Below are 13112 nucleotides of genomic sequence, written 5' to 3' on the forward strand. Positions count from 1 at the left end.
ATCCCTGGAGCACCAGTTGTCCAGGAAGGGACACAGCCTGAATCCCTCCAGTCCTTTCTTCTGTACTGCTATGAACTTGCAATTGCTTACCTGCAGTGGACAAGAGTTGAGAAGTTTGACATCTAAACCAGTACCTTGCAGTGTCCAGTAAAGACTGAACATCTGCCCGAGTCCCAGATTTAGGCCAAAGAACTGCAAGGAAGAAAGAGCAAGGGAAGGACCCAGCCACCACCAATGGCCCTGCTACTGGAGCTCTGGTGGGTCTGGCACCTGGGAAAGGCTACAGATGATGGTTCAATGGCAAACACCAAGCTGGGCAAGGCATGGAAAGCCAAGGGCATCAACACCTCACTTAAACACTGCAGCCACTTTCCCCATGAAAGGCCAGGTTGTCACCTAACTGAAAAATGAATGAACGCATGACCAGGAGATCCAGGGTGCTAATTAAACTGGAAAGTTGGAAAGCTTACTGCCAGATTTAGCTGTGCTGTCTTCCAACACCTCATTAACCTCAGGGCATTCCTCTCCTTAGACTTCTGCTGCTCAGAAATTACCACCCCAGGTACACACTTGATGCCCGGCTGGGGAAAAATGTCAACATTTTGTCTGAAAAATAATCCCCAAGGAAGCCACAGTAACTGCTGCAGACAGATGAACAAGCAGGGATGGCATTACCCAGAGAAACCAGGCTCACTTCAGAGAGTTTTGTCCTTAGGGTGAGAGGTGTGTGTGGGGGGGAATAATTATAAGATTAAAAAAAAATCATTACACTTGAAGATCTTTCCCAGTAAGTGCAGAGAGCACGAGCCCTCACTGGGATGCAATCCTGTGCCACCTGCTCTGGGTGACCCTGCTTGAGCAGGAGATTGGACCGATCATTTCCAGAGGTCCTTTCCAGCTCCCACACTCTGGGATTCTGTGAGGGGCGGGCAGGGACGAGCTCCTGGGGCCAGGGGCGCACCAACAAATGAAGAAAGTTCAGCAGCCCTGGAGCCCTGTGCCGGGAGCACGGGAATTCCGCTTTCCCTCTGCGAAAGAAGCCGCCTTGGCTGTCCCCATGTCGCGGGATGCCCAGGAGATGGCGATGGGGAGGCGGCGATGGGCCGGGGAGCGGCGGGGCCGGGGGGCTGGAGAGAGCCGGGGGTCCCAGGAGGACCGGGGAAGACCTGGGGGGGGGCTTGGAACACCCACCATCCCGGCGCTCTGCCGGTGCCAGAGGGCAGACAGCGAAGAGCCAACATCTGGGTCAGCATCTGGCTGACAAATGGAGCCAGAGGGAGCTTAAAGGAGCCCGGAAAGTGTGTGGGGGGGTCCCCGTTCCCGCTCTGCCCCGCTCCCCCCGCGGTGGGGGGGTGGGGGGGCAGCCCAGGGTGCTGCTCCCAGCTCGGGGAGCCCCCGCTGCAGCCCCCCAAGTGGGAGCAGGGCTGGGACCCCCGTGGGGAGCAGGAAGGATAGAGAGGGGTTACGCTCCTGGCAAGGCTCGGGGGAGGGTTTGATCAGAGGCAAAACCCTCATCCCACAAAGTGGCTGCTCCTTCCTCTTGCCCCGGGGGCTGCTTCGCCCGTGAGACAGCGCTCAGCCCTGGCCCCAAAACCCGAAACAACTGAAGCGAGGAAGCTTGAAAGAATCTGTTATTAAGCTCTGGGAACTGATGGGAATCCAAGCAAAAGGAAAGCTTGGGTTTCTGCTCCTTCCCTGTGGTTGGCACTTGGTGAGGCTGCTGGAGGACACGCACGTCCCGGGGCAGCGGCGGGTGGCAGAGCCAGGGCTGCAGGACAGCCCGATGCCAGGAGCACTGTCCCCTCGGAGGCTCCAGCAAGGACCGAGGTGCCCCCACAGCTCCCGGTGATGCTCATTGTCACAGCTCTCCCTGGTGCTGGCTGCAGCAGCACTGCCTGTCCCCCAGCCTCTGCACCCCCCATCCCCAGCACCCCCCTTGCTGCACCCCAGACCTCCCTCCCCACCATCCTCAGCCTGGAGCACAGACTGTGGGTGGTGCCAAATTGTTTCTTGACATTCTAACTGCAACAGGCTCTTGGGACAGGACAGCTGTTCCCACGTGTGCCATGACCCCGGCTTTAGAGACAGTGCCTGCAGCACTCCTGAGCTAGGGAGGGTAGAGCTCTGCTCAGGGTACTTGTCACAGTGTAAATTCGCTATTTAAACACGAGTGATTTCCATGGGGAAGGTCACATTAGGAAGAATGGGGGACTTTGCCAAAGCAAGGTCTGACAAACTTCCTCCTAAAGCACTGCCACGGTTCGTGCAGGTTGGGCTGTGAGCACATGCAGCAATTTGTTCTGGCTAGTCTGGGCAGCTTGTGGCTACCACTAATCCCAGCTGCAGGGTCAAGACCCTCAAGGGGAGGGAGAGGCCCCTGCTCCTCCCCAGGCACTGAGCACCAGGAAGCTGCAGCTTAAACCCTGCGAAATCCCCACACGAGGGGGTGGTCCCTGGTAATGGGTTTACCTGCTTAATTCTACCCGGCCCTTCCTGGCTCTCAGGGTTTTCCCTTCCCCACTAACTTGGTGCTGCAGGAAACTCTGCTTCCCACATTAAGCAGATTTGTCTGCGACGGGACAGGCAAATGCATTTATCACCCGAATTCCCGAGCCGTTACACCACGGAGTTTCCGGGATATGAATCCTCTGTCGCTCACATCCTCCCCTGCCCCGCTTCCGGAGCGGGGCCAAGACACATTTATCACCCGAGGCACTGAGCATCTTCACCCCCCCAGCCCCGAGGCTCTTCCCCTGGGACCATCTGCCGTCACCACCACACGCACGGAGCAGCCCCGGGAAGCATTTCTTGGAAGAGATTTGGGAGGGATTGGAACAAAAACGCACGTGTTGGCCAAGAGCCTGTGTCCAGATCTACAGACAAATTCTGGTGAACACGAGTCAAGCCTTTCGAATGACAACTGCAGTTACCAGTTCTATTAAAAACATCCCTTAAGCACAAGGTTTAAAAAGCAGGAAAAAATTGTCCCAGGCACAGCCATGCAAAGCTTTGATAGCTCAGGCTGCAAGGATCTTGCTCTTTAGAGACCAAGGTCTCAAGCTCAGGTCCAAGCCCTCCTCTCCAAGGACAGTTCCAGCTTTCCAACACAAACCCAATCAAAACTCAAAGCCATCTGAATCCAATCCCTGCTCACTCAGGCAGATCCATCCCTGTCACTGAGCATGGAAATTCAATATATGAGAAGAACTTGCAATAAAAAAAGTAAAGTTCTGGTTATTTTCATCACAAAGGGTTTGGCCAAAACCCTTTACTCTACTTGTAAAGAGGGGCAATAACTGCTGCTGCTTTTTTTACCCTTTTTTAATTACTTTTCTAAACTAAATCAAAACCAACAGGAAGGCTGTGGGGCACTATCCTTGGTGAGATGCACACTAGCCAAAGGTGCAATTCCAAAACAAGACAATGCACTCATGAATTGTAATTAAAATACAGTTTTACCCATTTTTCTCAGAGTCTGGACAGGTTTTCCCCAACACACACACACAAAATTCCATACTTTTCTAGCTAAACATCCTTTTTGAGCAAGAGCTTGAGAGGGACATCCTTAAGGAAGGCAAACTATTCCCTCACCATGTCTGCCCCATGGGCTCTGAAGACAGGAAAACACATCCAGGCAACTTGGGTTTCCCCATCCAGGTTCCTCCATATGCCAGGTGTAATCCAGCTGGAGGAAGAGAGGAATTTAGGAACAAGAAGTTTTGCAGGGTGATTTTTTTGCAGAGCGCACAGAAACAACTGGCACAGGTTACTGACACATGAACAGGGACAGTTGGGGCTGCTGGGGGCTGCCAAGTGGGGAGCCAGAGGCTGTGCTGCTGTGCTGGCAGCTCCAGCTCATGCACCAGCTCAGGTTTTCACTCGGTGTGCATTGTGTCATTTATGTTGTGTTAAGCCCATGCAGACAGCAGGTGATTTCCTGGTGCTTACCAGCCCTCCTGCTCCTCCAGACACCCGCTGCTAAGCCCGGCCGATTAACACTGGTCCCACCAAAGAGCAGAGGAAGGTCCCTACAGCTCTTGAACACCACCTGCTCCTCCAGCCTGCCGAGGCAGTGAGTTCTGTAGACTCTGGGGCTGTTACAGAAACACACCTCTTCCCTCCTAGTGCTTGGTACACGCATTGATTAATTTTGAGCACGTGCTACAGATACCAAAAAACACAGCATATTGTTGTGGATCATCCTGCTCCCCCAGCCAGGGGCTGCCCCATCCCATCATTCCAAACCCTTCACACCTTTCCCTTCTTTCACACTGAACTCAAGATTTTAACCTTCACTTTTTTCCAGATGAGTAAACCACTTTTTTCCACAGCCCACCTGTCCCAGCTCACCTCCCCCTACGGCCACCTCGATGACACTGCCCCCCCCCTCTCCCCCCAAAGGAGTTAAAATCCAGGACGGAGCATTGATTCCGCCCCTCTTCAGTGCCTGAGTGTCATCCAAAAGCAATTAGGCAGCACACCAGAATGTCGTCAGTAGATGGGATGTTCTGCACAGACACACGATGCTACAGCAGCAGCACTGCCCACCCGTCCCCTCCGGCATTTTCCCCCCAAGCCGTTGCCATCCATCAGCACAAGTGCAATTGTGCTTCCCCAGGCTGCCAGCACTGAGCCCCCAGCCCAGGCTGGCTCTGCCCCACAGGTCCTGCTGCCTCCCTGTCCCCTCCGCAGGGTCCCATCCCCCCCAGGGGCACCCAGAGCCGCCCCGCTCAAATGACACCAGCACGACAATAAACCTCAGCTTTCTTGCCATGCTCTTCAGGGCCAGGAGGGCTCCAGCAGCCCGCACAAGAGCCTCGCTCAGATTGAATTAATCCTGTTCAGCAGCCCTTGCTGTCTCACTGGTGCCATCTCCGCGTGTCCGGCAGCCCCGGGCAGAGCCGGCGTTTCCCGGGGGGCCAAGACCAACTGGCCCGGGGACACAACCCTTTAACTCTGAGAAACCTGCAAATAAAATGTCAAAAGGGAGAAGAAAAGAAGGAAGCGAGGGGCGCGGCGGCAGGGACCTGCAGGGAGCAGCTCCAGGCGGGTCGGCCCCGCCGTGCGCCCAGCCCAGCGCTGCCCGGGGCCGCGGCTCAAGCCCCCGCGCTGCCGGCGCTTGGCGGAGCCCGGGGCCGCACAGCTCCCTGCCAGCCAGCCCCGCACAGCTCCCTGCCAGCCAGCCCCGCACGGCTCCCTGCCAGCCAGCCCCGCACGGCTCCCTGCCAGCCAGCCCCGCACGGCTCCCTGCCAGCCAGCCCCGCACGGCTCCCTGCCAGCCAGCCCCGCACGGCTCCCTGCCAGCCAGCCCCGCACGGCTCCCTGCCAGCCAGCCCCGCACGGCTCCCTGCCAGCCAGCCCCGCACGGCTCCCTGCCAGCCAGCCCCGCACAGGGGGAACAGGTCGTGCTGCCCCTGCCCTGGCTGGGAGCTGCAGCCAGCACCTCCTCTGGATTCTGCCCGGGGAAGCCTTTGCCTGCCGCCCGCTCTTCATTCATCCCGTGGGTTTCTTTGCCAGATGGTTTGTCCTGAAATCTGTCAGTCGGTGATTTTCTAGGCTTTCCCCTTTTTTCAAGGCTTTCCCCTTTTCCTGCTGGGGCAAACCCAGCACATGTGGGATGATGCTGGGGACAGAATCAGCCATTTCAGCTATTGCTGCCCTCTGGCTTCTGCTGGCCCTGCAGAGCTTCTGTGGGGTTTGGGCTTTTTTGTTTGCTTCTTGGCTTTTTTCTTTTTAAAAAAACTGAGCTGGTGCTGTAAATGCTTGCTATCTTTTGCAGACACAGAAGTTGGAAATTAAAAAAAAAAAAAAAGCTTAGCTCAGCTTCTCCATACTGTCACAACAATACTTTGCTCAGGACGATGGCTGGGACGTGCCAGGGGAGCAGTGACCGTGGGTCCTGCTCTGTGACTGTGCTCCCCAGCCCCACCAGGACCCGAGTCCTGTGCCTGCTGGCACAGAGCCCTGACCCACGTAGAAAAGCCATCTTCCTACCTGCACCTGGTTTTGCTCGTGTTCTGCTGTGCTTTTGTGGGACATCACAGATCCAGCATTTAGCATCCTGGTCTGGGACTTTGGAGGAAAGCCTGTCCATGACCCCCCAGAGGTTCTGCCTCCTGACAGGACAGACACTCCACGTTGTAAACTGGGGACATTCTCCTCTCCTAGGGAGAGATAAGGACAAAACACTGGCACCAAAATGCTTTGGCAGTGCAGAGGTCTTGCAGTGCAAGTTAAGGTCAGTGAGCTTCATTCCTCCCCAAAAACTTAGTCCTGACTCCAAACCAAGCATTGATTGTTCCACACGAGAAGCTCCTTCGCTGAGGACAGCACAGAAGATGACTGACCCCAAAAGCACCCTCACTTTTCCAGAAGGACCCCATGGTTTTGCCTGCCATTGTTACACCTCCCAGGGGGACACAGCCTGCTGCTGGTGCTGAGCCACCATCCCCAAACCTAAGGATAAAGAATGAGGGGAAAAAAACCAACAAAAAACACCAACAAAACAAAACACAAAACAAACAAAAACAACACCCAAAACAAAAAACAAACCTCTTTGAAAGCAGTTTTAAGTAAACAAAAAATTGATCTCACAAGCTTCAGGAACCACAAGCATAAATTTGGGTTTGGCCAGGGTCTGTGTTTTGCTTGGGTTCTTCTGTATCCCATATGAAGTCTGTTTTAAGATTATTTATTTGGTTTAGCATATGACCAGGACATGCACTCCACAGTCACCTAGGAGCCACTGCTGTCCCCATGGCCACCAGCTCCCCTGGGGTGGGGAAAGGCAGAGCTGGCCTGAAACTCAAAGAAAGCCCCTTGGGCTCCTACTACTATGGGCAAGCTCTGGCATGAGCTAGTTTGGTAACCCCAGGAAATGAAAAGTTCAGAAATGTAAAAGCATGCCCTTCCCAGGGGGAAAAACAAAACAACAACAACAAAACAACAACAAAACAACAAACAACAAAACAAAACTAATTTTATCCCCTCATTATATTCCAGCAAAGGGAACCATGTTCAGTCAGCAGACTGGAGAAAGTCTTGGGTCACACCAGCAAAAGCACCATGCTTATGGGGGTTAGTCCTATTGCTGTCAGAGGAGGGAGGCAGAGGAATCAGCTCATCCGTAGGAGACAGGAGGTGGGTCCCTGCTGGGACAGGGACCTTCAGGTCACTGGTGGCAAGGGGAGCAGCACTGAGGGGCTGGGAGTGATGCTGAGGACACCAGATGGATGCTGCAGAAATACAAGTCCAGCACAGGACACAGCAGCACAACTGCCATGAAATACAAGTACTAATTATGCTTCCTGGGGCTGACATGCCTCTGGTGTGGCCTAAAGCCACATACAGCTGTGCCTGTACCCACCATGCAAAAAACTCCCGAGCCAAACTCCTGCCCATGAAACACTGACAGCTCATCCCCTGGTACTTCTCCTTTGGAGAGGGGCTGCTGCTCTCGTCAGAGACGAGCATGCTGCATGAGAGAGCACAACACACATCTAACTGGCACGAGGGTAGGCTGGCTTTATTTATTCATTCACCATGAGTGAATTATTCAGTTTTCCAGAATCCCAACACAGAAATCCTTCCCCCTGCCTCCGCTGAGACCTGCGGGACGTGCTCTGAGTGGTTCAGCAGCTGTGCATCCTGCCTGTCCCCCGGGACAACCCCCAGCCCAACTGCACGGCAGTTAGTGCTTGAAGTGCATTTGCACTGCTCTAGTAACTTCAATATAAACATATATTTATATTTGTCACACACTCAGGAAGGCTGATTTTTCAGTCTTACAAGGCTTGGAACAAGCAACAATTATAATCAGGAAGTGAGCACAGTGAGATGTCTCCCATCTTTTTATGGAGCAGAAGTCTCATTTCTATCATTATAGGGGCATAACTACATCAGACTCCAGATACCTGAATACAGGGGAAAGAACATCAGAATTCTACACAGAAAATTTCATACTATTGCTGTCAGAGGTGGTTTGGGGAAGATTTTCACATTTCTACGGAGGAAGAGTTTTTCTAACTGCAACCACTGAAAATGATCTGGAATTTCTATAAAACAAACCAATTTGTCTAAACTGCTGAGACACACCAGGAAGAGCAAGAGGAGATGCCAAGGCCATAATATCCCCTCATCTGCCCAAGCGATGGCCCAGCCCATGCACTTGCCTCCCCCTTTCATAAGCACTTCACCTCTTACCCGCACAACAGCCACTACAAACCCTGAATCTTTTTGTCCAGGAAACTGAGCACTAATAACAACATTTTGGCTTCCTACAAAGGAGGCTTCTTCCTCAGCTGCTCTTCACAGTCTCTGCCTCCTCCTGGCACTGTCCTGGACCTTGTCACTCCCCTCTCAGGCTACCTCCAGCCCCCATCCTTACTGGGAGAGCCTGGTCCCAACTCATACAGACTTCCTGCTGGGAGGACATGAAGCCAGGAGCCAGCTCGGGTTCATCCTCGAGTCACCACCAACTTTTCCCAAATGCTCTTGGCTTCCCATAGCTCTGAGGGCATTTTAGCAGGGGGCGAAGGAGGACACAGCTTGCCATCCCTTCTCCTCACCACCTTTCCAAACCCTGGCCAAAGCACCGAGGTGTCACAGCTCACCAGAGAGCTGCAGAGTATTCTCTTATCGCTCATTTTGTATGGGTAAGATTCCCAAGCCAACCCTAACAGCCCCCCACCCCAGGACACCAGCCCCACCTGAGGGTGTTGAGGTTCACCCCTGTGGGAGCAGACAGGCACATTCTGCAGCCGGGTCCCTCATCAAGGGAAGACAGGGAATTTCCTGCAGCAAAGACAATGCCCTAATTTGTTCCTGCCCATGAAGAACAATGCTCTTGAGGAGCCAGCAGCTGTCGTCTGTGAGAACCAAACTGGTGGTCCCCATCCAGCCCTGCTGGAATTACAGTCCCTGTCACCACAGCTGGTGTTACACACACCACAGCAGGCTCAGGGCTGAGTGAGGAAGGGAGAGGCCTGGGGGTACTGTGGGACCTTCTCATCCCATCCCCACCACTGAGCAAGGAGGGGAGCAGGCTGGGCATCCTGCAGGACCATCCCATCCCCACCACAGCCACCTGGCTTCTCTGGCATGGCTGCCCACCTGGGGAACAGCCCCTCATTGCTCCCCTCTTAGGGACAAAGAAATTGACAAAAGAGTTGGAGATGCCACAAAGATGAGCATTTGGAAATCAAGTATTACCTGGAGGAAATGCAGGGCTGAGGGTCATACCTGGTGTGGAACTGGGTAGAAGCAGCGAGCCAGCTGCTGCTCGGAGATCACAGCTCGGATCCTTCAGTATCCCACTGCTGCCAGGGGACCAGAGGGTCTCAGCAGAACCACGGCTTCATAAGGTGACAAATTTGAATACCAACGTGCTTGGTAACAAGAATAATGGAAAAATAAGTAAAAATAAAGAGGTGTAAGGAAAACATATTTTTTTTCCACCCTGAAGAATTTGAAGACTGACAACTTCTACCTATAGCCCAACGTATTCACTGGAATCAGTTGAAGAACAGAAAATTCACAGCTAGAAAACACATTGTTCAGTCAAGTTTATAGTGTCCTGATACTGTTGGTGCAAACTCTTTGCTGGTTCTACTAAAGCAAATTAGTTTTAATGTTGTTTTTGATCTCTTGACTTCAACAGGACCACGATGCTGCTCTGCATTCTTTACAGGCAGCAGATGGGCTCAGAGTCAGGAATGCCAGTGAGACATCCGTGTGCTATGGGCTGAATATTAATGACAATATATGAATTAGGGTTCCAATTTCTGTACAAGGAAATTGGACCCCAAGTGGCAGTTTTAAATAGTAGCTCAGCACAGCTTGGAATATTATAAAAATCCCAGAAAGTAACATGTAATTATGCATCTACAAAGCACCATTTAGACTGATGATTTGAAGTATTCTATTAACTTGAAATGCATTGTCCCAACACACTTTACATATGTATGTATGTAATACTTGTTAGTTTAATAAACATGTGGAGAAAACACAGAAATGTGTATCTTCTTTTAGAAACAAATGGCTAAATCACTGCTCCATTCATTTGCATGAGAAAAGTGAAGCAAAGGCTTCACTCCTTTTATTTTATTCTCATGCAAATAATGATTTAGAAAATGTACATTATCATCAACACTGTAATCACAGTCCCAAGTCTATAAACCCACGAAGGAAGCCTGCACTGCAGATAAACTAAGTCTACTGGGGGCTGCTGAAGCTCAAGTTCCTTAAGTATATATTTTTACATTCCTCTCCATCAAGGTTATTATGAGTAATAAGAGTAGCTGCAATTGTGGCTTTTTAGAAAGTGTTCTTCCCAGCTTGTTCTAGAGAGGCTGTTTGAAGGGCCACGTTGCCGCGCCCGTGGCGCGGAGCCCTGGCTGGTAGCGAGTCGGTGCAATTTCGTTGGCATCTGGTTGAGACTGTATTTTCATTCGTAAAAAAACTGAGAAATTCTTGGAAGAACTCCACAGCCTGCAAAAAAAAAAAAAAAAAAAAAAAAAAAAGTTCTTGAAAACTAGTTATGAGTTAATGATAATTCCACTTTGGGCAGGAAGGAAGGGTTTAGGCTGGACGTCCCCGAGTGAGCCGGGGGGATGTTCAGCGCTGCTCTGCTCTGCCTCTCAGGGCCAGTTCACAGCCCCAGCTCCTGCTGCATGGGACAAAACACCCCGTTTCCAGGAGATATATTAGACGTGCTCCAGAGAAGCAAATCACCTTTATAAGCACTAAGTAATTCTGAATATGTGAAAACTTTCTGAACGGAGTTCAAATCCAGCTTTCCCTTTGATACATCCCTAGAAGGAGCTTCAGATATTAAACCCTGAGAAATGCAGACGAAACCACGTGAAAGCTGCAGGCATCCTAAAGACCTACAATGGGATCCCTTATGCCCAAGACACAGTGAAACATTCATAGACATTGCAGCAAAACTCAAATTCTGATTTAGTCCTGCATTTAGCTACAGCCAGGTTACAATTCTGGTTAAAGCATCCATTTGCCTAAAATTTTTAACAACCTTAATGAGCTTTGGAGTGATCCTGTGTTGGGGAAGAACCAGGTCATTATTTGGAGGGACCTGCTGTAACTTCCACATGAGAAGTTGAAATAACCAAAATGGAGCTGCAACAGTTCAGAGACAGATCTGTGATCCCTCCTCTTGCAGGGAAGAAGAAAGCTGCTGTGCTATTTCTCTGTTTTCAATAAACTGGCCAGATTTAATGTGACTAACATGAATTAGCACAGGTATGGGCAGGCTCACATTTCTGTCGCTCTGTAGCTGTCCAAGGACATACATACAGTATAGAAATACAGAAAGAGCTCCAGGCTTGTGAGAAAGAGAGTCACAGCCAAGCCAACCTGGAGAGCAGGGAGGTCCAGCCCCTACCCAGCTCCAAGCCCTGCACATCCCAGGGCTGGTCCACAGGGTCCCCTGCCATGGCTCTGCCCCCTGCAGATCAGGGGACCTGGGAAGTCACCACCTGGGGAGAAGGGAACAAAACTAAGATACGTGTGTGCCATTAATTCCTTTCTTGATGGCCTATGTAATTTGGGATGTGGTGCAGAGGAATAAAGCAACTGCCCCTTCTCCCTGCAGAGCTCAGGCAGCAGCAGCACGACCCTGCTCGTAAGGGTTTCATTGTGCTGCTGGGGAACAGGCAGCTGCTTTTTAGCAGGCTAGGAAACAATATACTCAACAGCTCAGCTATTCTCTCCTCTGGTCTCGGGGTAGAGTTAAGAACAATGTGCATTCAGGGCCCAAAACCCTCAGCCCTGGGCATCCTGATCCAGGGATGCTCGGCATTGCCTCCCCTGGCTCCCACGGCTGCCAGGGAGTGATGGATGAGCACCCATATAAGATGAGCAAGGCAGGAGAGAGGGCTTCAAGTGAGCAAAACCAGTGAAGCCTGGCTGATAGGGATTGCAGGATTTAACCCTGGAGCTAGTGAGCACGCTGGGCTGGATGTGTCTGCCTGAAAAACAACAAAAAAATCCAATAAAATGAGCAGATGGTCCTGGAGACACAGGGGGGAGGGGGGCTGGGAACAAGGAAACCAGATATTAAAAAATGTAAATGAGAGGGAAATTATAAAAAGCATACAGCTCCTGTCCCTGAGGGAACAGCTGTGTATGCTAATCCCTCCTGGGCTGCTCCTTTTGGATCTCCCTTCCTTCCTTCCTCCGTCCCTCTCTAATAGCTCCCTTGTTCCTGCTGGACAAAACCGGCCCTTTGTGGCTGCTCTCAGAACAACATTAAAAACAGGAATAGGGAAATTGTAAACAGGAGGCTTTTGCCCTGCAGGCCAAGGCACACACCGGCCTCTGAGGCCGACTTCATGCTAAGCAAAGAAACAGATCTTTGTTGGTAAAGGGATTAGGGCGGCGGGGTGTGGGAGGCTGGCAGAGGCTTCAGCTGGCTCAGGGGTGTGAAGGGATCCCCCCCGCCATGGGCTGGGGTGAGGAGAGAGCCCAGCTGAGGGCTCCCGGGAAGCAGGGCCCTGTCTCCTCAATGGCAAATTCCTTCTGCTAAATAGCTGGTGGGGTAATTACCTTGACTGGCTGAAGGGGAGGGAAACCGTCCCTCTTTAACCCTTGGGAGCTTTAATAAGAGTAATCGCAGCGAGATGCTGCGGGGGCTGCCGAGGCCTGTGGTCACCAGGGGCTTCTACCACCTGAGACAATTATATCTCAAATTAATATTAAGCAAATAAGTGCATGCCACAAAATATCCATCGCCTGTGTTCCCTCAAGGCTCCCTGAGCCCCCGTCTGCTCTGCCCATAACCTATGGGTGCCCAGAACCTATCCTCCAAACTCCAGCACAGGGTTTGAAGCATCCAAACCCATCCACTAAAACAACCTCCTTGACCAAATCCATCCACCTCACCACATCTTGCAGCACCACTGCTGCATTGCCAGGGGTTAATGCTGCAAAACCCTCCCTGGGGCTCGTGGCTGGGGGTGGGCTTTTTTTTTTTGCCTTTTTTTTTTTCATTTTAGAAATAATCAACTGATTCCTTTCTGATGAACAATAACGCACATTCAAGTTTTCATTAAGATTATTCCTCAGTCACGCAGAGCCCACACCCCCTATATGTA

Source organism: Apus apus, chromosome 13, assembly GCF_020740795.1.
Source record: "Apus apus isolate bApuApu2 chromosome 13, bApuApu2.pri.cur, whole genome shotgun sequence".
Lineage (NCBI taxonomy): Eukaryota > Metazoa > Chordata > Aves > Apodiformes > Apodidae > Apus > Apus apus.